Source organism: Tetrao urogallus (genome assembly GCF_951394365.1).
Source record: "Tetrao urogallus genome assembly, chromosome: Z".
Lineage (NCBI taxonomy): Eukaryota > Metazoa > Chordata > Aves > Galliformes > Phasianidae > Tetrao > Tetrao urogallus.
The window spans coordinates 24,515,327-24,536,047 of record NC_136816.1 but is presented as its reverse complement, the minus strand read 5'-3'; the positions used below and the strand labels follow the sequence as shown (position 1 = coordinate 24,536,047).

Here is a 20,721-nt window from a genome sequence, read left to right as displayed (position 1 = left end):
TTCTAAATCACCCTTCTTTTTAATCCGCCCCATGCTACCATTGGCCTTCTTTGCCACAGGGACACTCTCCTGGCTCACCGTTGACCTGTTGTCCACCAAGACATCCATGTCCTTTGCAGAACTCCCTTCCAGCATTTCAGCCCTTGACTATACATACAGTTACACCCCCCCCAGCTATAGCACTCTTCGCTTGCCCACGTTGAACTTGATAAGGTTCCTTTCTGCCCAACTTTTCAGCCCATCCAGGTCTCACTGAATGGCAGCACAGCCTTCTGGTGTGTCAGTCACGCTTCCCAACGTTGTATCATCAGTCTTGCTCAGGCTGCATTTTATCCCTTTTCCAGGTCATTGATAAAGGCAGCGGAGAAGACTGGATGCAGGATTGCAAGAGAATCCCCTATGGCTATACTGAGAAAACTCTCATTTTCCAGTTGGGGTTTCTTAAGAGTTCTGTTCATTTAACTCTACAGTGAATATTTCTAGGCAAACTGTGGAGTGTAAATGTGATCAAAAGCCAAGAAAATAAGTCTAGATTTGTTCAAAATGTGTTTGGAAGCTGTAATTCCTCTGAACGGTATCTGTTTCAAACGCCGTGGCAGAACACAGTATTATGAAAATTTCTTGTAAATACGTGATGGGTTCATCGCTTCATGGGGGGGATGCATGCCAAGTCAGAAATGTTCATTTCTGTGATAGCTAAGTGATATTGCGTGTGTAGCAGTTCCTTTGTATCTATGGCTAAATTGTCCTGTTCTCTCCACAGAAAACAAAGAAGTTGGGAAGACGAGCGGAAGGCTTAGCAGTGGTATTCCTCAAGTCCCGCTGAAAAGAGGGGAGTCGGAATATGACTCCTTTAGGCAGTCATTGCCAGTTTTTGAAAAGAAGGAGGAAATTGTCAAAATAATAAAGGAAAATAAAGTTGTTCTCATTGTAGGAGAGACTGGATCAGGAAAAACCACTCAAGTATGCTTTCTGTTAAAGTAAAAGATGTCAGTGTTCATGTGAAACTAATGCGATTTTAGAAGATGTTTATGTAAGAAGGGACTTAATTTTGCTAATTTTTAGACTGTTGTTTTCCTGTAGAGTGAGGTGTTGTATTTGAAATGCAAGGAAGTGAATTACAACACCAGGTCAGCAGATAGTTATTAAAAATATAAGGTTCTGCATAATTTTCTGATGAAATTCTAGCTTTTCACTGGCCTAATTTATGTTATTTAAAATAATGGATCTGTTATTGTGTTTAGTTGGTTTTTCTTCTAAAGCCAGTTCTGTATTTAGTGTCAAGAGTAGAATATTGTAAATTTGCAGTTTTGCTATTTGTATAATATTGAGATGTAATTAAGTTGCTTCACTATTTAAGAAGAAAAACCTCAACACCTGTTGCTTCATGCAGCTAACAAGTATTTTGAAACCTCTTTTTATAGATTCCTCAGTTCCTTCTTGATGACTGCTACGAAAATGGAATTCCCTGTCGTATGTTTTGCACTCAGCCAAGACGTTTGGCAGTTATTGCTGTGGCTGAAAGAGTGGCAGCAGAAAGAAGGGAAAAGGTTGGCCAGACAGTTGGCTATCAGATCCGATTAGAAAGCAGGTACTAACAACATTTCTTTAAGGCAGCTGACCTTGTTTTCACATGTATGTTAAAGCTGCAGTATTTTGGGGGATTACAGCATAGAGTGTCCATAGATAGGTAGGATGTGTTGTTTCAGGCAAAAAGATAGATTTCCTTCTACAGGTTGCAGCATCAGGTAGTAAGCTTTCTTATTTAAGAGAATCAGAGGCATATTCGTTTGATTTCTACTTGTAGGGAGAGGGAAATCTCTTGTATGTTTTCAGAACAACTGTATGTTTTCCTCTCCTTTTTTCTCCCCAGTCATAGATTGGAAAGTTCCATAGGCTTTGACAATGTGTAAGAGAACTAGAACACTAACAGAAACTTCATGGTGACGGTTTGTAGCAAATCTGAAGGCAAAGGGTATGACTGGCTCTGTTGCTTATGTGAATGAAGATAACACGTAGCTGATGGAAGAAGAATTGGAGTGTGTCTGTGAAAACTTAGAAGCCTATTAAGAATTTAAAGAGATAGAGAAGACTAATTGCAAATGAGCTGAATGGTTAATATGTGGGAGTATTATAGTTGCTGAATAAGAACAAACCATAGGCCAGATCAAGGTGGAAGAAATACTGGAAGTCGTGTGGAACATCTTAAAAAAAAACAAAAACAAAAAAACAAAAAACAAAGAAAGTTTTTGAGAGATCAGTATTTCCAACACTGTTATTTTTAAGCAATTAAAAAAAGAACATAACAGTAACACAAGTACTTCATTGTTGGATCTTATTAAGTGTTAGATAGCAGTCATGATTTCTAGAAGAGAATAAGAGAATACTGAAGAGTAAGTAATCCATGTTGGGTATGTTCCTTAAATTCAGTAAGATGTAGAGGAGTTTTTGAAGGCAAAGGATGGATGAATTCCAAACTTGGAAAGTGTATGGTAAGTAGAGGGTTCATTTGTCTTTGAGAAAAGAACTGTAGAGTGTGACAGTGAGGAAGTTTTCAGACCTGTCAGTTCTGGAGAAAGTAGTGGCAACAGCTGATTTTCCTTGCACAGCTAATTCCCTCAGTTACTAAAGCAGTAGCTTTTTTCCTCTTCAAGGAAAAACTGATGCGTTTGGAAAGGATCAACTGATTTTATGTGATTCAGTCAAGTGCAGGCAAATGCAAATAATACAGTCCCAGTTGAAAAATTGGAAACTGTTTTTTGCAAAGTAATCTATGCAAATCTTCCACATAGAGATTCTCAGAGGTCATTTTTATTTGCTGATGAATTTATTTAAACATGAATCCTGCGTCTGAAGTTTTGGAATGTAAGCACTAGAATTCTGTGGTGTTCTCTGCGAATAAGGGCGGTTTAAAAACACGCAGTATTGTTGAATTACTTGGTGAGTAACTGTAATCTAATTCCAGTTCTGGTGAGTAGCTGATCAATCCTTTAGTTTTTCATACGTGTGGAAACGGTAACATGCGTTTGAATGCTGCAAGTCTGAAGCATCTTCATGAACTGTTCAATAGGGTTTCTCCAAGGACACTGTTAACGTTTTGCACAAATGGCATACTGCTTCGCATGCTGATGGCAGGAGACAGTGCTCTATCAACAGTAACACATGTTATTGTGGTAAGAATGCTGTTAAATTTCATGTAAGGTGAAGCGATACGTATTGCTTTTGAAATTTGTTTTCCTAATTAAGCGTATGAAGTGTTTTTATTTGGGCAGAATCTGAATTTTTTTTTTTTTTTTTTTTTTTTTTTTTTTTTTTTCCCCCTGTTCGTTCTGAGTATTTTTCTCTTGGAATGTGTACTTTTTTGGTTAAAGTATCTTATTTTTATGCTAATTATAGCATTTAGTTCTAGGATGATGTTGTGAAGGACAGATGTCTAAACATTTCTGTAGGTTTTTTTTGTCATAGAATAGGGAAGCTGCAGGCATATGTGTATGTGACTCATTGTGCATCTGTCAGAATTTCCTGTATCGTGTACTTATTTTTGCAGTACCAGTTCAGCAGTCCACTTGTTAACACAGAGGTTTTCAAAGTAAGGCGTAGTGTTATTTCTGTCATGGGGACTGAGAACTCAGTGGAATCAGAGTATGTAATCGCCTTGAACAATTTCTCCACTGCTGAAAACATAAAAATCAAAATAATTGTATGTACTCACCTGTTTGCTGAAGTATAAGGCTGTTTCATGTTCTTGCTTTCACCTTAAAAAGTGCTTGGCTTCCTGTCTGATAAATTCTTGATGTGTGAGAAAACAAAACTCACCAAGTAAATAATTGCTGTAATCAATTATTACCAACCAAATGCCTTAACTTATGTTAAGCTTTGTACATGACTTAATGGACCTAAGCAACCAGATTTATTTTCTTATTATGTGATATTATGTTGGTTTAAGTGCTTCAACTTTGAAGAGTTGATTAAAATAAGGTTGGTGGGAACTGTGGTTCTTGTCAGTATCTCAGAGATGATAATTGTTCAGAGAGAATTAGTAAAGTTTCAGAAATGCACTTCATAGAATCATAGAGGGTCTGAGTTGGAAGCAACCTTTAAGATCATCTCGGGTCATTCAGCCTCTGAAGTGAAGTTATCTCTTCCTTGTTCATTAACAGCACAGCCTGCTCCAATATTTTTGTGAAACTTTGAGGAAGTTTTTTACTTGAATACTTTCTTCTTAAAAAGCGCTTGGTTGAGCTGGGTTAGAATTCTACTTTTTAATGCATCTTCAGTGAACCGACGAACGATAAATTGTAGTTTTAAAATTCCTGTTTGTGAATGTTTATCTACTGGTTTCTTTTTGCCTTTTGTTTTAGGATGAAGTACACGAGAGGGATAGATTCAGTGATTTCTTGTTAATAAAACTGCGAGATATATTGCAAAACCAGACTAATTTAAAACTAATCATTTCTAGTGCTGCTCTAGATGTGAATCTCTTTATTGAGTATTTTGGAAGTTGCCCAGTAATACACAGTAAGTATTTGTGAGCTCCTGAATCTGAATATACCTCTATACCACTGTCAATGCTGGTTAATCTGGACGAGGTAACATGGACACTGAGTGAGAATCAGAAAATGCTTGTTATTTTTGCTTTTTTTAAGTTTACTGTTGCTTTTTTTTTTTTTTTTTTTTCCTACATCTGTTTGCAACTATTTCAGAATGAGGTATTTTATTGCTAGAAGCACTGTAAGTGCAGAGATGCCTTGTCTCCTGATACTCAGCTCAAGAAAAGGAGAAGTTCTTAACTTAATGTACTGATGTGCAGGATGAGAAAGTCCTTGAGGGCTGCAAGAGTACAATACACTTCAACTAATTCCAACAAGTTTTAGTTTTTCAGGCTTCATAGATGGCTGTTTGTTACTGGCTAAAGCACAGATGACTGTACCTAGTCACTTCAAAAATGCAGACCTAGGCAGTTTGTTTTTTTTCATGTTTTGATCACATGATTTTCTAAGGCAATTGTCAGCTGTTACTCCTGGTAAAATTTGAGAAAAGATGTGATAGTTTATGTTCAGGTTTGGTAATCTGTAGTTAGATTACATTCAAGTGTAGAAAAGTTGCCTTTGTTTTAATAGCTGATTTGATGGATTTTTAGTAAAGGTAAGGTGTGGGAGATGTGGGTTTTTTCCATTTTTTTCCACATTCCTGGCTTGCAGGCCTTCTGCATGAGTGACCTGCTTCTTTTGATTTTTCAACAATAATGTCCTTGTATTATACGTAAGTATATACAGTTATTCCTGAAGGAGGGAGAGGTTCTGAGTAATTTAAACTCAGCTATGGCAAATGTCTAGCTAAAGGACCAGGAATCTAGATAATTTTTTTCTTGTGAAAAAGGATCCTGTCATGCCTTTTAGAATGGCTTAGAAAACAGTGATATTGAAAAAGAAATAGGGGTTGGTTCTCAGGAGACAAAGACAGTTTGGATTGTCTGGCTGGTCAGGCCTTACTCAGCAAAGAAGGGCTGAGGTAACTGAAGAAACTGAAATGTTGTGTATGTGTCTTGAGCAAAGCATTTGTACACAAAGTGACAAACTTCTTACGGAGTATTGCATTAAAACAATGTTATTATTCTGTTGGTAATCCAGGTGATAATCTTGCAACAAAAATACTGGTTTTCTTTGTCATGTTGATAGAACTTTGATGAATATTCTGTCAGACATGTAGATCCCTTTCCAGAATGCTCAGAGAGCATTGAAGAGTTTAGTGATACATGTTGTTTTTCATTGAGATTTCCCTTCTTAATCTTACTTTGTTTTGTGGCTCAGCAGACTTGAGAAAGCAAACTCTCAGGTATTCTTCAAGGATTTTTTTTCAAGGAAAGTAATAACTCCTTAAAGTTTCTGCTTTTAATTTCTTAATTGATTTTTAAAACATATTTACAGAGAGTCTTTTTTTAATGGAGATTTTCGGTCAAACTAGGGGATATCTAATTTCATTGGTTATTTGTGCTTGCAGTCCAAGGAAGACCGTTTGAAGTTAAAGAGATGTTTTTGGAGGACATTTTACGAAGCACTGGGTACACAAACAAAGAGATGATAAAATACAGAAAGGAGAAGCAGCGAGGTTGGTATACTTCTTAATTGTAAGAGTGGGTACTGAGGCTTATTGAGCATTGAGAACAGTGGAATCGGATGATTCTGTTGTCTTTAATGTATACTATGTAATACTATGATTAGATACCAGCAAGTATCTCTAAACTTGTAAAGTTGACATTATTGAAGTTGATTGTTCAGTTAAAAAGCCTTTCAACGGGGTATACTTTTTGCTTTCATTTTGTAAATGTTTTGCTAATCTGATGGTGTAGATTTGCATGTAATTGTTGCCTCCATGAAAAATACAGAACAAGATGATACGATGTTCTGACACTGGGTACAAACTGAATTGCAGGCAGCCGTCCATCCACAGTGCAGGATTTCGTACATCTTGAACAGAAACAGTCCCTGTTAGTAGCATCCGAATGATATTTTTTACCTTACTCTTAGAGCAGACATTTGCAGTCATGCACTTTGTGTGCCATTAATCATAAAACTTATATTGGATTGGTGTCAGCATTCTTGGTTGGATAAAAGAGAATGCTATAGGTAAGCTTGTGGTTTGATTAACGGTTTTTGTAGCTGCAAGCAACAGATGATTAAAAGTGATTCTGATACTGTTTTGATAACATTTTACACCTTCCAGAGGAAAAGCAGCAAAGCACTCTCACTGAGTGGTGTTCTGCTCAAGAAAGTAGTAGCAACCCAGAATCACGGAGCAGAAAATCTGTTGCAAGTGTATCTGAAGAGTATAATCTGCTGGACAGCAGTGGTGACACAGTTTTTAATGCTCTGGTAAGTTTTTTCTGTGTTGGAAGAAATGTTTTAGGTTTATGTGGTAAATCTTTTAGAAGCTTGTTTCTAACGATATTGGGAAAGTAAAGTGCTTAGGTGGTTTGGGGCCATCTAAGAATTCTGTGTGTGCAGAAGTCTGTGGTATTTGGTGAAGTGCGTCTGGGGGTACTGAGGAAAGTGGCAGATGAAATTGCTGTGTGTCGTCTTTGAGAAGTCATTATGAAATTCTCAGTGACCGGACAAAAGAAATAGAACCCCCATTATTAAAAAGATGAAGGAAGATCTGTGGAACTACCAGCTACTCATTCTCTGTGCCTGACAAGATCATAGAGCGTATCCTTCTGTAGACTGTATTATAGGGCATGGAAAACAGACTACAGGTGTCAGTCAGTATGTCTTCTCTAAGGGCAAATGGTATTTGGCTACTTGATGGTCTTCAGTAATGGGAATACAGCATTGTTGAAATGTGGAGATGTGAAGTTGATGGGTTGGATCATAGAGAGAATAGAAATGGGCTGGATTTTTTAATTCAGATAGTTGCAGTCAATGGTTTGATGTCCAGGTGGAGAGCAGTGATGAGTATTGACCCTCAAAGGCCTGTATTGGAGCTGATAGCGTTTCACATCTTTGCTGGTAACATGGAGAGTGGGGTTAAGTGCATCTCAGCAAGTTTGTGGGTGAGACAAAACTGAGTGGTGCAGTCAACGTGTTGGAGTGAACATTGCCCTCCAGAGGGATCTTGACAGGCTCAAGAGTTGAGACCGTGCCAGCCTCATGTAATGAAATGCAGTAAAGTCAAGGTCCTGCTCTTCAGGTAAGACAGTCCCCAAAATGAATAGAGGCTGGGTGGAGAATGAATTGAAAGAAGCTGTTCAGAAGAAGTTGTATGGGTATTGGTAGAAGAAAAATGCAGCATTAACAAAAAAAAAATTGCAACTGCAGCCTGCAAAGTCAAGCATGGCAACAGAGCTGCAATTGCATAGGTTATATGCATTCATCATTTGAATGTTCGTACAGTTTCTGCAAAGCACCCTCCTATTCTGAGAATTGGTATATGTATTGAAGTAGAGCACTACGCATGTGCTGTGTTAATATGGGATTCTTGCAGGAGGTCTTTGGTGGCTGTGAGGTTCCACAGGGTGATGGTATATGGTCAAAAACGATCATGTGCGGGGTAGGTCAGGTCCGTATTTGGTCAGTAAAGTTATTTACAAAAAACTGTTTCTGATTATCGTATAGACCTCCCCGTGGCTTGTGGAATGTTGAGACTGTTTTTGGGCTCCAGATGTCCTGCTTATCTCAGGAAAACAAACTTGCCTAGATAGAGCGTCAGTTTAGTGAGGATTTTGAGGTTATTGCTAGATATTGGAGGGATGAAGACCTGTTGGGATGCGTCCAGAGACAGCTACAAAGATGAACAGAGGGCTAAAGCACCCCTTTTTCAAACACAGTCTAGGTGAGCTGGTCTTGTTTGGCCTGGAGAAGAAATGGTTACAGTGAGAGCTCAGTGCCTAAAGGGGGCTTACAGGAAAGATGATGGTGGGATTCTATCAAAAAGTACGGAGTTAGGACGAGGCTTAATGCCTTTAAACTAAAGGAGGACCGATTTAGTTCACACGTTAGGAAGAATTTCTTTACTCGGAGAGTGCTGGGGCTGTGTATGCCCCATCCCTGGAGGTGTTCAAGGCTGGGCTGGATGGGATTTTGGGTAACCTGATGCAGTCAGTGGCAACCTTGTGCGTGGCTGGGGTATTAGAACTGGATGATCTTTAAAATGCATTCCGTTGCCAAACAGTCTTTTGATATTATTCCTGTAGAGTTTCTAGAAGAAGATTATCATGTTCTACATTTTCTTCCTTTTTTTAGAATTGGGGTAAACTATTGTCAAATAGAGTCAAAGTATGCTCTTTCATTGTGATGTTTTTAAATATTTTTTTAGATAAAGTGGTTAGCGTGGTACTGTTTTAAGTACTTGCACAAGATAGCATAAATCCATTAGCTCATAACTTAATTCTGTATTTCTAGTTGTTTAAAAACTAGATTTCTTAGTACCTCGTCTGTGAGAAGAAAGAACAAAAGAAGTCCTTGAAGAGACTCATCATTTTAATCTTGTTTTTCAGGTTGAGAGAGATGCAAGTTGTCTTGAACCATGGCTAATAAAAGAGATGGATTCTTGTCTTTCTGACATCTGGTTACATAAAGATGTTGATTCCTTTGCTCAGGTGTTCCATTTCATCTTAACTGAGAACGTCAGTGGTAAGTTGCTTTTGTTCGTCTTTTTGCACGAGGAAAAAAGAAATCACATAGTGACTTGATTTTCTGTTACCACTTTTCAAGTGTTATTTTTTTCTTTCTATTTGCCTACTTGAAAAATGAATATATTACACGATTCATTAACTGTTCACTTATTTGTTACTGTACTTGTTTGGAAGTATTGACAGATAGGTTAATACTATTTTAAAAATATTGAATTCATGTGAATTGACTGGTGGATGGGAAGAAATAAAATTTTGTTGGTCTAGATCTTGAAAGTCATATTCATGTTTTGTTCAGATGAAAAAAAGTGTGTATTGTTTTTGCTAATTTGTTTTACTTCTCAGTTGATTATAGGCACAGTGAAACCAGTGCAACTGCACTAATGATAGCTGCAGGGAGAGGCTTTCTAAGTCAAGTAGAGCAATTGATCAGTATGGGAGCAAGTGTCCACTGCAAATCATCCAATGGCTGGTAAAAACAAACAGATGAATTGAAGGATTTATTTCCCAATATAAATATGAGAACTTAAGACATGTAACAGAATGTTTAACTCAGTGATTTATCAAAATGCTGTAGGTGGTAGTAAGATTTAATAGTCATAATGATGTAGAGTTTGTTTCATCAGATTGTTTTCCATAAATTCTAAAGCAATTCAGAAGCAGTCTTTAAAATGGTTTATGTTTCCTCTTTCAAGGAACCTGCTATAACTCTGATTAGGAAAAGATGGAAGCGGGGGTGGGAGGTACCATAAAACGTTGAGTGTGGATGGGTAAAAATTAGAATTCTAGCTGTCTGTTATTGGGAAAAATTAGAGAAAGAAAGAAGTTTAAAGGGAAAACAGAATGATCTGCTTTGTGAAGAGAATGTTTCCCATAAGGCATCAAAAAGTTTGCCATTTTTAGATGTTTTGGAGAAAAACATCTGGGGCATGAATTCTCAAGATTATTTAAAGGAGTTAATAAAAGGATGCCTTAGAAATGCCTAGTTGTGTGCATTGATATTGAAGGAGTTTTGAAATAGTGGTGTATTCTACTCCTTCCTGTTTGATCAGGGGACTGGAGCACCTCCCCTGTGAGGACAGGCTGAGGGAGGTGGGCTTGTTCAGCCTGGAGAAAAGAAGGCTGCTGGGTGACCTCAGTGCAGCCTTTCAATACTTAAAAGGAGCCTACAGAGAGGAGGGGAATCAACTCTTTGGAAGGGTTGATATGTGTAGGATGAGGGGAAATGGTTTTAAGTTGAGGGAGGGGAGATTTAGGTTGGACATCAGGGGGAAATTCTTTACCCAGAGAGTGGTGAGGTACTGGAACAGGCTGCCCAGAGAGGTTGTGGGTGCCCCGTCCTTGGAGGTGTTCAAGGGCAGGTTGGATGGGGCCCTGGGCAGCCTGGTTTAGCATTAAACGTGGAGGTTGGTAGCCCTGCATGTGGCAGGGGATTGGAGATTGATGATCCTTGAGGTCCCTTCCAACCCTGGCCATTCTGTGATTCTGTGATTGCTGTACAGAGGTAGCATTCATACTTGGTCACAATTTGCAGCTATTTAAAAATCATGTAGCTGTTTGTTATACATATTAGACATGTTTTTGCATTTGGGAAGATGTGGATCCATCAGTGAAGGCACTGCTTAAATAATAATGCAGAAATGAAAACAGCGCAGTGTGTCAGCTGTCATCTCATGTAAGGTGCTGCCCATACATATGATTTGAAGTGTCAAATAATAAAGTCTATATACAACTCTTTCAGGATGGCTTTAGATTGGGCTAAGCACTTTGGACAAACAGAGGTGGTTGACCTGTTGGAATCTTACAGGTAAGCTATGGCGGCTTCGCTAAAACAGTTGTTTAATATAGTATGTAAACATCTGTGTCTCCCACCTTTTAACCAGAGCAGTTTAATTTTATATACTCTAAAATATGACCTAAACAACAAGATTGGGAGTTGGAACATTTTGGAAGCATATTTAAAAAAAAAAAAAAAAAAAAAAAAAAAAAAGTAGCATTATGGTGATTTTTTTTTTTTTTTTTTTTTTTTAAGCAACTCCTATGATAAATATGGTAAACAAACTTCTTTCTGTCACTAGCATCTGTTGTCCCACCTCATCGTAGTTGGAATTTCCATTCCTAGATGAAATGAGTCATCGTAACTTACATAAATGCGTAGGTCACTTTGAAAGTTATGCCTCCTACTTCCATGGAAATGGCAACAGATACGAAGAGCAAATGACACTACTTGGTAGTGCAAGTTCTCAGCTACACAGTTCTATTTTTTCAACACCATTAGCTGATTTGCATGGATGAGCTGATCAAGATGCTCTTCATTTTGAGGTATGGCAGCTGTGCTTGTTTTTTCACCTCACTGTAACCACTGCTGAAATGCACCTGCCCCTGCCTCACTTTACTAACACCCACTGTCTGGTCTCCACAAATGTTCAGCAAGTCGTGAGGAAAACTCTGTTTTCCTCATGGAGTAATTCAACAACACAGCCTTGCATAAAGCGCCGTTTTGTCAGGTTTCCCCTCTGGTGCCATCTGTTACATGGAAGACTGTAATGGAATATTGGCAGGAAGGTTCAACCTCTGCTGCTAACATCTGCCTCTGACCCTGCCCAGTGTAATAAAATAGGGGGCGTTACTTTAGGAGCAGCCTTCATGTGTGGAGGAGATACTGATTCTGTACCATGTTTCCAAAGTAAGCATCTGAAATGAAAATAGTGCTTTTCTATGATGTTTTATTCTGTGTTGTTGATGCATTATATACCTACATAAAGTGAACATTGTATGCCAGTACCATACAGCCAGAACACTAAGGAGCTGATGGTAGGGAAGTGTTTGGAAAATACTCTTTTTAAATGTTTTTCCCTTAGCAGATGAGAGAAAAAAAAAAAAAAAGTGAAATGTTAAAAAGAAAGACATATATATAGTTCTTCTCAGGTTTGCTTATGGTTATGTTCTGATGAAATCTAGGGAAGTTAATGCTAACAGCTGAAGTTCACCTGCTCTGCAGGGTAGTGCTCAAGTCAGTACTATTGTGGACATGCGGTTCTGCTGCAGTTTAGACTTAAAAATGGGTTACATGTAATCTTCTGAGTCTTGATCTAAGCTTGAATTGATGGGTGAATGCAAGCCCAAAGGAAGCAACTGTATATGTATATTTGTATGTTTTAGTGCTTCACTGGAATTTGGAAATCTGGATGAAAGTTCTCTGGTCCAAGCAAATGGTAATGACCTTGGAACAGAGGACAGAGAGTTGTTGAAAGCTTATCATCACAGTTTTAATGATGAGAAGGTGGATTTCGACCTGATCATGCACTTACTTTACAACATCTGCAATAGTTCTGATGGGGGTAGGTATACATACACAGTCTGATGTTATTGCTGTGGATTCAACTTCTGAATGAGTCATTTTTTCAGTAATACCAAATAGGGAAGACCTTCTGGGTAGCAGTGTGTGTGGCACTAACTGGTATTTTTATATATTTTAAGTGAGTGTCTGGTTTAATGTTGTAAATGGATTCTCTCTTTTAGGAGCAATTTTGATATTTCTTCCTGGATATGATGAGATAGTTAGCTTGAGAGACCGAATTATTTTTGATGACAGGAGATTTGTTGATAATGCGCACAGGTAAAACTTCTAGTTTCAATGATTGTCTCTAGTTTTTTCTTTCTTCATATATACTTAAAGGCTACTCTTTGTTTTGCATTAGATACCAAGTATTCACACTTCATTCAAATATGCAAACTTTGGATCAGAAGAATGTGCTTAAAACTCCGCCTTCTGGCATCCGCAAAATAGCAAGTATCAGATGACTTCTTCAGATACTGATCTCCGTAGTCTTTGCTTTTACAGTTACTGTTATGTTTTTCTGCCTGCAGATTCTTTCTACTAATGTTGCAGAAACCAGTATCACAGTCGGTGATGTTGTATTTGTTATTGATTCAGGAAAGATGAAGGAGGTATGACTGGGGGGAAGTAAACTTCCTAAGATTATTTTAAAATAATAATACTAAGCTGTGATTTTTGGAGAAGTAGTGCTTTTTTATTAGCAGTCTAAAAACCTGGTGTGTGTAAAGTAACAGAACTCGCTGAAGTTTTGACATCCCTTTTGTTTATAACAAATCATAAAGATGCAAGAAAGTTGCCTTACGACAGCCAGCTGCTTAAAAACCCTGAAAAAGCTACTGCTAATTAGACAAGTAACTTGTCACTTCTGTGTGCATTTTAAGGAAAGTCCATTAGTTTAGACCTTCATCCTCCTGGAAGTTAGAGAATACCGGGAGTTCCCTTTGTTGTTGTTATTGTATCTGAATAAAGTGTAATCGAATGTTAAGTTTTCAAATGTTTATGATGTATTGAATGCCCCTTACTGGTTACTTGTGAAATAAACATAGATAACATAATTAAAGTACAGTTTGAGGCTTAGTGTATGGAGTAGATTTCGTGGGATATACACGCAGTGAATCAACCAAGTTCTTAATACAAGTTGTTTCTGCACGAAGTGCAGGAAAACTAGGACATAATTTCCAGGTGAGGAAATGAGCAAAATTTTGTTGTGCATAATAGCGTATTTTTGCTTTCTGTTATGGTGCAAAGCACAACTCATCATTTCTTGACTTAACCTAGAAAGTTTTCGATTTAGAAAACTGTAGCCCAAAGATGTTGTGAAAGAGGTGGCGTAAATTCACCTACAACAAAGTACTGTAGAATGTAACTGTGTGCCAGAAGGCAGTGGTGCTTAGTATCGGTTTGAGGAGAACATTGTTGTCAGTGTAAGGCATTAGTAATTCTTCTTTCATGTACCCTAGTAAATCTTGATTTTATTTCCTTGTTTTTCTTTTTAGAAGTCTTTTGATGCTCTGAGTTGTGTTACAATGTTAAGAACTGTGTGGATTTCAAAAGCCAGTGCTATCCAGAGAAGAGGGAGGTAATAAATAGTTTGTACATATTTTTATCTTGCAAGCATCCGCTGCCCTGTACACTGAGAATAAAGTACTGAATGTAAGAGGAGCAGTGCTGGGTAACAGTATTATTCTGGTCCGATGTAGTGTTTGACAGTGGCCAGTATTAAATCTCTGCAAAAAAAGCAAGGGTCAGCATATACTTCCTTAGAGTAAGTTCCGGATAGAAATGTGACTTGGGAATTGCCCAAAGCTTTACAGTAGGTTCGTTTTTCTTCCGTGGAGGAATTTGTTCTCCTTTCACCTCGGTACTGCCAGCGCCCACTGGGCCCTATAGATTTTACACAACTTACTTTACTGTGGGAAAAGGAAGGCCTGTTACAAGTTATCCATACTGCTTCATCGCTCTATTAAAGGAGACATTGAACAGTAATGCCTACATTCCTTTGTCAAATGAATTCCCGACTTCTGTTCTTCCCAGTGCTGGGTGAGGGCTAAGTGCAGTAGTGGGTCCTGGGGGACTGTATTTGCTGCTACAGCATTGGCATTAGTCTGCTGGAATTTCGTTCTGCGTGTGAGTGTTTGCTGTTTGTCCCCTCGCCCATTTGTTCAGCCCTTGTTCTACTTCTTACTCTGGTCTGACTGCTGGTTCTTTGGGGCATGTTGAAGGGTTTTGCCAGAGGAAGAAATGAAGATATTCTGTATAGCAAAAACCATGCGATTCAGATTGACCTTGGACTTGCAAAACAAACAAAAAAACCCAAACAACCAAAGAAACAAAAAACAACAAAACACTTTGGATGCTCAGGGAGCACTTGCTTAACTTATTTTTTGTTTTTCTAAATCTTTCAGTGTTGGGGTAAAATCACAATAAATTTCTGTCGTATCAAAAGTGGTTCATGTTCTAGAAGTCTCTCGCTTCACATTTGGCTAAATGACAACTTTATCTTTTTGTTACATATGCTTGTACACTTCTGTTCCATATCTGTGGGATGCTTTTGCGTGTATATGTATGTTTTATGGGGGAATTCATTGTTTTTTGTGATTTTTTGCATTTCTCCTTGATTTTAAAAGATGTTGTAATTAATAGCTTACCATATTTTATGTTCAAGAGCTGGGCGCTGTCGGCCTGGAGTCTGCTTCCATCTCTTCAGCAAGCTCCGATTTCAGAATATGTTGGAATTTCAGACTCCGGAACTTCGAAGAATGCCGCTTCAGGCATGTGTTCTCTTATAAATTACAACTTCAGTGTAGTTATTAGTGTCTAGCCGTGTTATCAATCACAGTAGGAGTTTTTTTGTGTAATCTTAACTTTGGATTTTTAACTTGTAGGAGCTTTGTTTACACACAAAACTACTGGCTCCAGTTAATTGCCCAGTTGTTGACTTTCTCATGAAAGCTCCTGATCCTCCACCAGCTTTAATTGTGAGGAACGCCATACAAATGCTCAAGGTCAGCATAGGTACAGATCTAGGTGGAATCGTATTTGCTTCTGTGCTTTTGGTGTGGCAACATATGTTACTGAGTTTTGTGTTTCTTGAGACTATTTAGTTACTTAAGGATGCTTTGTGTTTTTGTTGTGTTTTCATTTTTGTAATGTTTTGATGTTAAGGGAAAAGAATGCTTAGGAACGTGGTCTCAAACTTCACACAGAGTTTGGCTTACGTTCTTAGTAGTCAGAGCAAGTCTATTTAATGTCTTGTATTCACATCTTTTCTCTTTTCACTGTATGTTATTTTTGTCTGTGCTCTTCTCTGCCCCACCCGCCACTTACTGTTTTATTATCAGAAAATAGATGCCATGGATGTTTGGGAAGACCTCACTGAACTTGGTTATCATCTTGCCGAATTACCAGTAGAGCCACACCTTGGTAAAATGGTGCTGTGTGCTGTTGTTTTGAAGTGCCTGGATCCCATTCTCACTATTGCTTGCACTCTTGCGTATCGAGAGCCTTTTGTTCTACCTATGGTGGCCTCTCAAAAGCGTGCAGCTATGCTGTGCAGAAAACGTTTAGCTGCAGGAACATTTAGTGACCATATGGTGCTCCTCAGGGCTTTCCAGGTATTGTTTCATCTTCAGAAAGGGTACCAATAATAGCTTATGTACAAAAGTAAATGATATAACATTGGATGTGAAATGACTGACTAGAGGGAGTCCTTAGAGAATAAAGGTTCTTTTTCTGTAGCAGCTTTACTGTCTTGAATTAATTAATAATGTTGTAAGGAAACATTGTACTCAGCTGTACGATTTTATGTTTTTTAACCTAAATTTCAACCATTACCATTTTGAGAGGATAGAAAACAATATAGAGATAGAGAGATGTAGGAGATAGATTAAGTTAATGTAGAGAATTGGGTAAACAAAATTTAGTAATTGACTAGAGAAGTGGTTTAATACATTTCAGTTTCAGAATTGTTTTTGGCCTCTTTATTAACATATGTCACTGTATTTAAGTGCATTTTCCTGTTTTCAAATTTGTCTATAGATTTGTTTAGCTAAAAAATACTCTTTGTAGGCATGGCAGAAGGCACGAAGTGATGGCTGGGAGAGGGTCTTCTGTGAAAAAAACTTTCTTTCTCACGCTACAATGGAAATCATCACAGGGATGAGATCTCAGTTACTTGGTCAGCTTAGAGCTTTAGGTAAGTAGCTCAGATTTTTCTTAACATAGTTTTTGAATTCAGTCTCGTACAAGTGTATATAGATTGTGACAAGAATAGTATTCACTGATTTTGTTTTCCTTTCCTAATCTGAAATGGACATGTACTTTCTGAGTGTGGTGAAGATGCTAGAGTGAGGAACTGTGGCTGATAACAGAAATAGATGCTAACCTAAGTGAAAGGGCCCTCATACGTCCACATTTCTCTGGTTTTCGTAAGAAATCTGGTATGACTCGTATGTGAAATGTTGCCTTGAATTTTTATGTCCTATCAATTTATTTCTGTAAGAATGAATTACGTTTTGTGTTAGTATGAAACATGAAGAAGTATTTCTGGTATTTTTTTTCTTGTTGCTGTTAAAATTGGCAGTCTGAAAAATGCAGCAAATGCATAGTTTATTTCACCTTTGTCTCGAATTCCTTTTCAGAAACAGAAATATGAGCAAGCAATCCAGTGTAATTTCTGTGTCCTCTTCAGGTTTTGTCAGAGCCAGAGGAAGTGCTGATATTAGAGATGTTAATGCTAACTCTGAAAACTGGGCTGTGGTTAAAGCTGCCTTAGTGGCTGGGATGTACCCCAATCTTGTGCATGTGGACAGGGAAAACCTGGTTTTGACAGGACCAGAAGAGAAGAAAGTGCGATTTCATCCTACGTCTGTTCTTAGCCAGGCTCAGTATAAAAAGGTAATAAATATTACTCTTGTTTTTATGAACTGCAGATTCAAAAATATTCTGTCAAAGTTAAGGAAGTTTTAGAAACGTGCCTCTAAATTCGTCAGTACTTTAAAGAAGCCTGCATGTGCCTGTTTTTAGACACTGTGTTTTTAAAAAATGCTTTTCCTGCCGGGATGATAAAATAAAGCACTGGCTTAGGAGCACTGTTTTTTCACCCGAATTTAATTCACTTAATCCTTCTACTGGGACAAGATAATATGGCACAAAAAAAAGCCAAACAGCCGCCTTAGGAACCTGTTCTGGAGATACAGTAATCTCTGCTGATAGTAGCAAGAAGTTCTGCTCTGAAGCTCAAATTTCTAGATACACGGAGAAACAAGATTTAGCTTCAGAGATGTTTGAATGTTCTTCTGAAGTGTGGTTGAGTTTTTCTGTGTGTATCTGTTCACATATTTATACGTTTAAAGTAATAGATGTGTTTAAACTTATTTTAATTACAAATAGAAGTTAAAACAGCCTAGTCTCTCGGTTGCTCTTGTGCAGATTCCGCCATCAAATGGGCAAGCTGCAGCTGTTCAGGCACTCCCTACTGACTGGCTTATATATGATGAAATGACAAGAGCTCGCAGGATAGCAAATATCAGATGTTGTTCAGTTGTAACACCTGTCACTGTGGCACTCTTCTCTGGACCAGCTAGGTTACCACATAATGCTTTGGAAGAGCCTTTGTCCTTTCGAGGTATATGGGGTTTTGGATTTGGAAAGTTTCAATTGGATATACAGCAGTATGTGACATAGAAGGCTTCTTTCACAAGAATATGCAATACATGTGTTAGTGAATTCTTAAAGCTACAAAGCCACGGTACCTGTAGCTGTTGAAGAATAGTTTTCTGGTTCTGTAAGTAGTGCCTCAGGCACAGGCAAGTAATCTTCTAAATGTGTATGATTTTTCAAAGAACATTGAGTGCTACGTCTTTCTAATTTTGAATGTAACTGTTGAGGCATTTAATTCTTTATGATACTATCAGAAGTAACCACCATCTTGGCCTTATATGCTGCTGTAGGTAAAGATTATGAAACATATGACAAGGATTGGGATCTATATTCTTAGTCTACGGTGATTTTTTTTTCTTGGGGTTCTCGTTAAAGGGCTGATTTCTTTGCAGATGCTGATTGATTATAAACAGCAATTACCCTATTACGCTTTCTTTCTGTTACTGGTCATCCGTTCTGAAAAATTACTTTTTAATCAAATATTGTTTCATCTTCCCCATGTTTCTAACTTGAGTTGTAACTGATTGCTTAGATACGTTCTACCTGTTAAGGTGAAGTCTCAGGCATCCCTCATACAATGCTATTGAAGAATGACCTCAGGAGATCTCCTTCTCTTACTGCTGTAATACTTACGAAAACATACCGTATTAAACCACTTATGTCTCTACCGGACAGAAGCAGGTTTGCTTTCATTTGTCTGAGATTAGTTAACCAGAAAAAATGTTGAACACAGGCATTATTAAGTCCCAGATAATATTTGAATAATTACTTGTAAGTTACACTGATCTGAGAACAGTTCAGCATCATGTTGTGTTATGAGTAGTAGAGAAGTAGATTTACAGAACATCTTCCTCTAAGATTTGAAGGTTGATGATGGGTAAATGGGGGGGAAATTATGGAATGCTGCTGCTTAGGGAAGCAGTGGAGCAAGAACATCAGATTTGTCTCACAGGTTGTTTGGAGGCCTCCTTCAAGAAGGTAGTATGTCTAGAAGCCCAGCTGAAGTGCCTCTGTACCAATGTATACGGTGTTGAATAAGCAGGAGGAATTGGAAATGGTGGTGCAATTGTAAAACTGTGATCTCACTGCTATCACAGAAACACGATGGGATAACTCGTGTAACTGGAACACTATGATTAAGGGCTCTAAGCTTTTCACAAAGGACAGACCAAGTAGGACGGGTGAGTTTCCCTCTATTGTTAAGAAGTGGCTAGACTGTGAAGAGCTGCCTCTGAGAAACAGTCGTAACAAGTTTGAGAGCTTGTGGGTTACAATGAGGGACTCGTCCAGTAAAAAACGTTTGGTGGTTGGGGTCTGTTACAGGCCACATCTGATCACGGAGAGCCTGCTGACAAGGCTTTTTCACTTCAGCCTTGAGGCGTTGTGCTCACAGGCTGTCCTCCTGGTGGAGGACTTGAACCACCCAGGTATCTGCTGGGAAGCAACACAGCCAAACTGCACGTGATTCAGGAGATTCCTGGGGTCCATTGATGATAAGCTTCTGGTTCCAGGTGTTGGATAGACCCACCAGAGGGGAAATGTTTCTGGGCCTGGTGCTCAACGGTGTAGAAGAGATGATTAAAGAGGTTAAGATTGGAGGCAGCCTGGGTTGCAGTGACAGTGCCCTGGTCAAGTTTGAGACCTTGAGGAATGCGGGCCTGGCAAAGAGCACACCCTCGTGGAAGGAGATGTTAAGGCCCATGTGAGATGAGGAGATAATCTGAGACAGACAGCACAGCTTCACGAAGGGCAGATTATGCCTAAGCATTCTGATGGCCTTCTGTGATGGAATGACTACTTCAGTTGTCCTTCCAGTGTCCACCAGTGTAGTCTACCTGGACTTGAGCAAGGCCTTTGCTCAGTGCAATGAGGAGGGGCCTCTTCTCCCAGGCAATGACCAGGATCCGGGGAAATGGTTCCAAGTTGTACCAGAGGAGGTTTTGCTTGGAATTAGGAAAAACTTTTTGTCTCAGAGAGTGGTCAGGCACTGGAATGGCTGCTCAAGGAGGTGGTGGAGTCGCCGTCCCTGGCAGTGTTCGAGAGGTGCCTGGATGAGGAGCTGCGAGATATGGTTTAGTGCTTGTGGTAGCAGTGGTAATGAGAAGACAGTTGGACTAGATGATCTTATGGATTGTTTCCAACCTTGTGATTCTGTGCTTCTATGATTTTGAGATTCCTAGAAATCCTTGTTTGAGCCTGTTGTGTATCATTATGATCCACTTAAATCCACATAGCATCAGTTGCATGAGGGGACCCTCCCTCTGAACATCCAGCCCCATACGGGCAGTAAGGGTGCCAAAAGGTGCTGTGCTTTGCTACCAACCACATCTAAAGCAGCTCTGAACCCTTCATGTTCAGCTTAGGAAAACTTGATTTTCATAGTTAGAAAATCTGCCACTGTTTTAATTCCTGAAGTTAATTTACCAGAAATGCTAACGGTGGGTGAGTAGGACCACTGCTTCCGTGATTTGCACAGGCTTTGGTACAGTGGGTTAACAGGGTGGATCTAGACTTGATGTGAAATGGTATTGGCCTCTTTATAAACCCTAAGAGGGTGGATGCACCCAGTGGTATAAATCTACACTTTCCCAGG

General features: G+C 38.7%; 1 pseudogene across 1 annotated transcript in view; it reads left to right on the top strand.

Moving 5' to 3' along the window:
• LOC306956910 (3'-5' RNA helicase YTHDC2-like) overlaps nt 1-20,721 on the top strand; it is a 39,555-nt pseudogene that overhangs the window by 6,939 nt on the left and 11,895 nt on the right. Inside the window, exons 4-23 of the transcript in view lie at nt 764-963; nt 1,425-1,591; nt 3,071-3,173; nt 4,362-4,518; nt 6,001-6,108; nt 6,724-6,872; nt 8,993-9,128; nt 9,473-9,599; nt 10,869-10,934; nt 12,290-12,468; nt 12,650-12,746; nt 12,829-12,916; nt 12,998-13,078; nt 13,964-14,046; nt 15,133-15,238; nt 15,353-15,472; nt 15,809-16,081; nt 16,536-16,662; nt 17,158-17,363; nt 17,898-18,093. The product of the transcript in view is annotated as a 3'-5' RNA helicase YTHDC2-like (transcript). The remainder of the gene's footprint in view (nt 1-763; nt 964-1,424; nt 1,592-3,070; nt 3,174-4,361; nt 4,519-6,000; nt 6,109-6,723; nt 6,873-8,992; nt 9,129-9,472; nt 9,600-10,868; nt 10,935-12,289; nt 12,469-12,649; nt 12,747-12,828; nt 12,917-12,997; nt 13,079-13,963; nt 14,047-15,132; nt 15,239-15,352; nt 15,473-15,808; nt 16,082-16,535; nt 16,663-17,157; nt 17,364-17,897; nt 18,094-20,721) is intronic.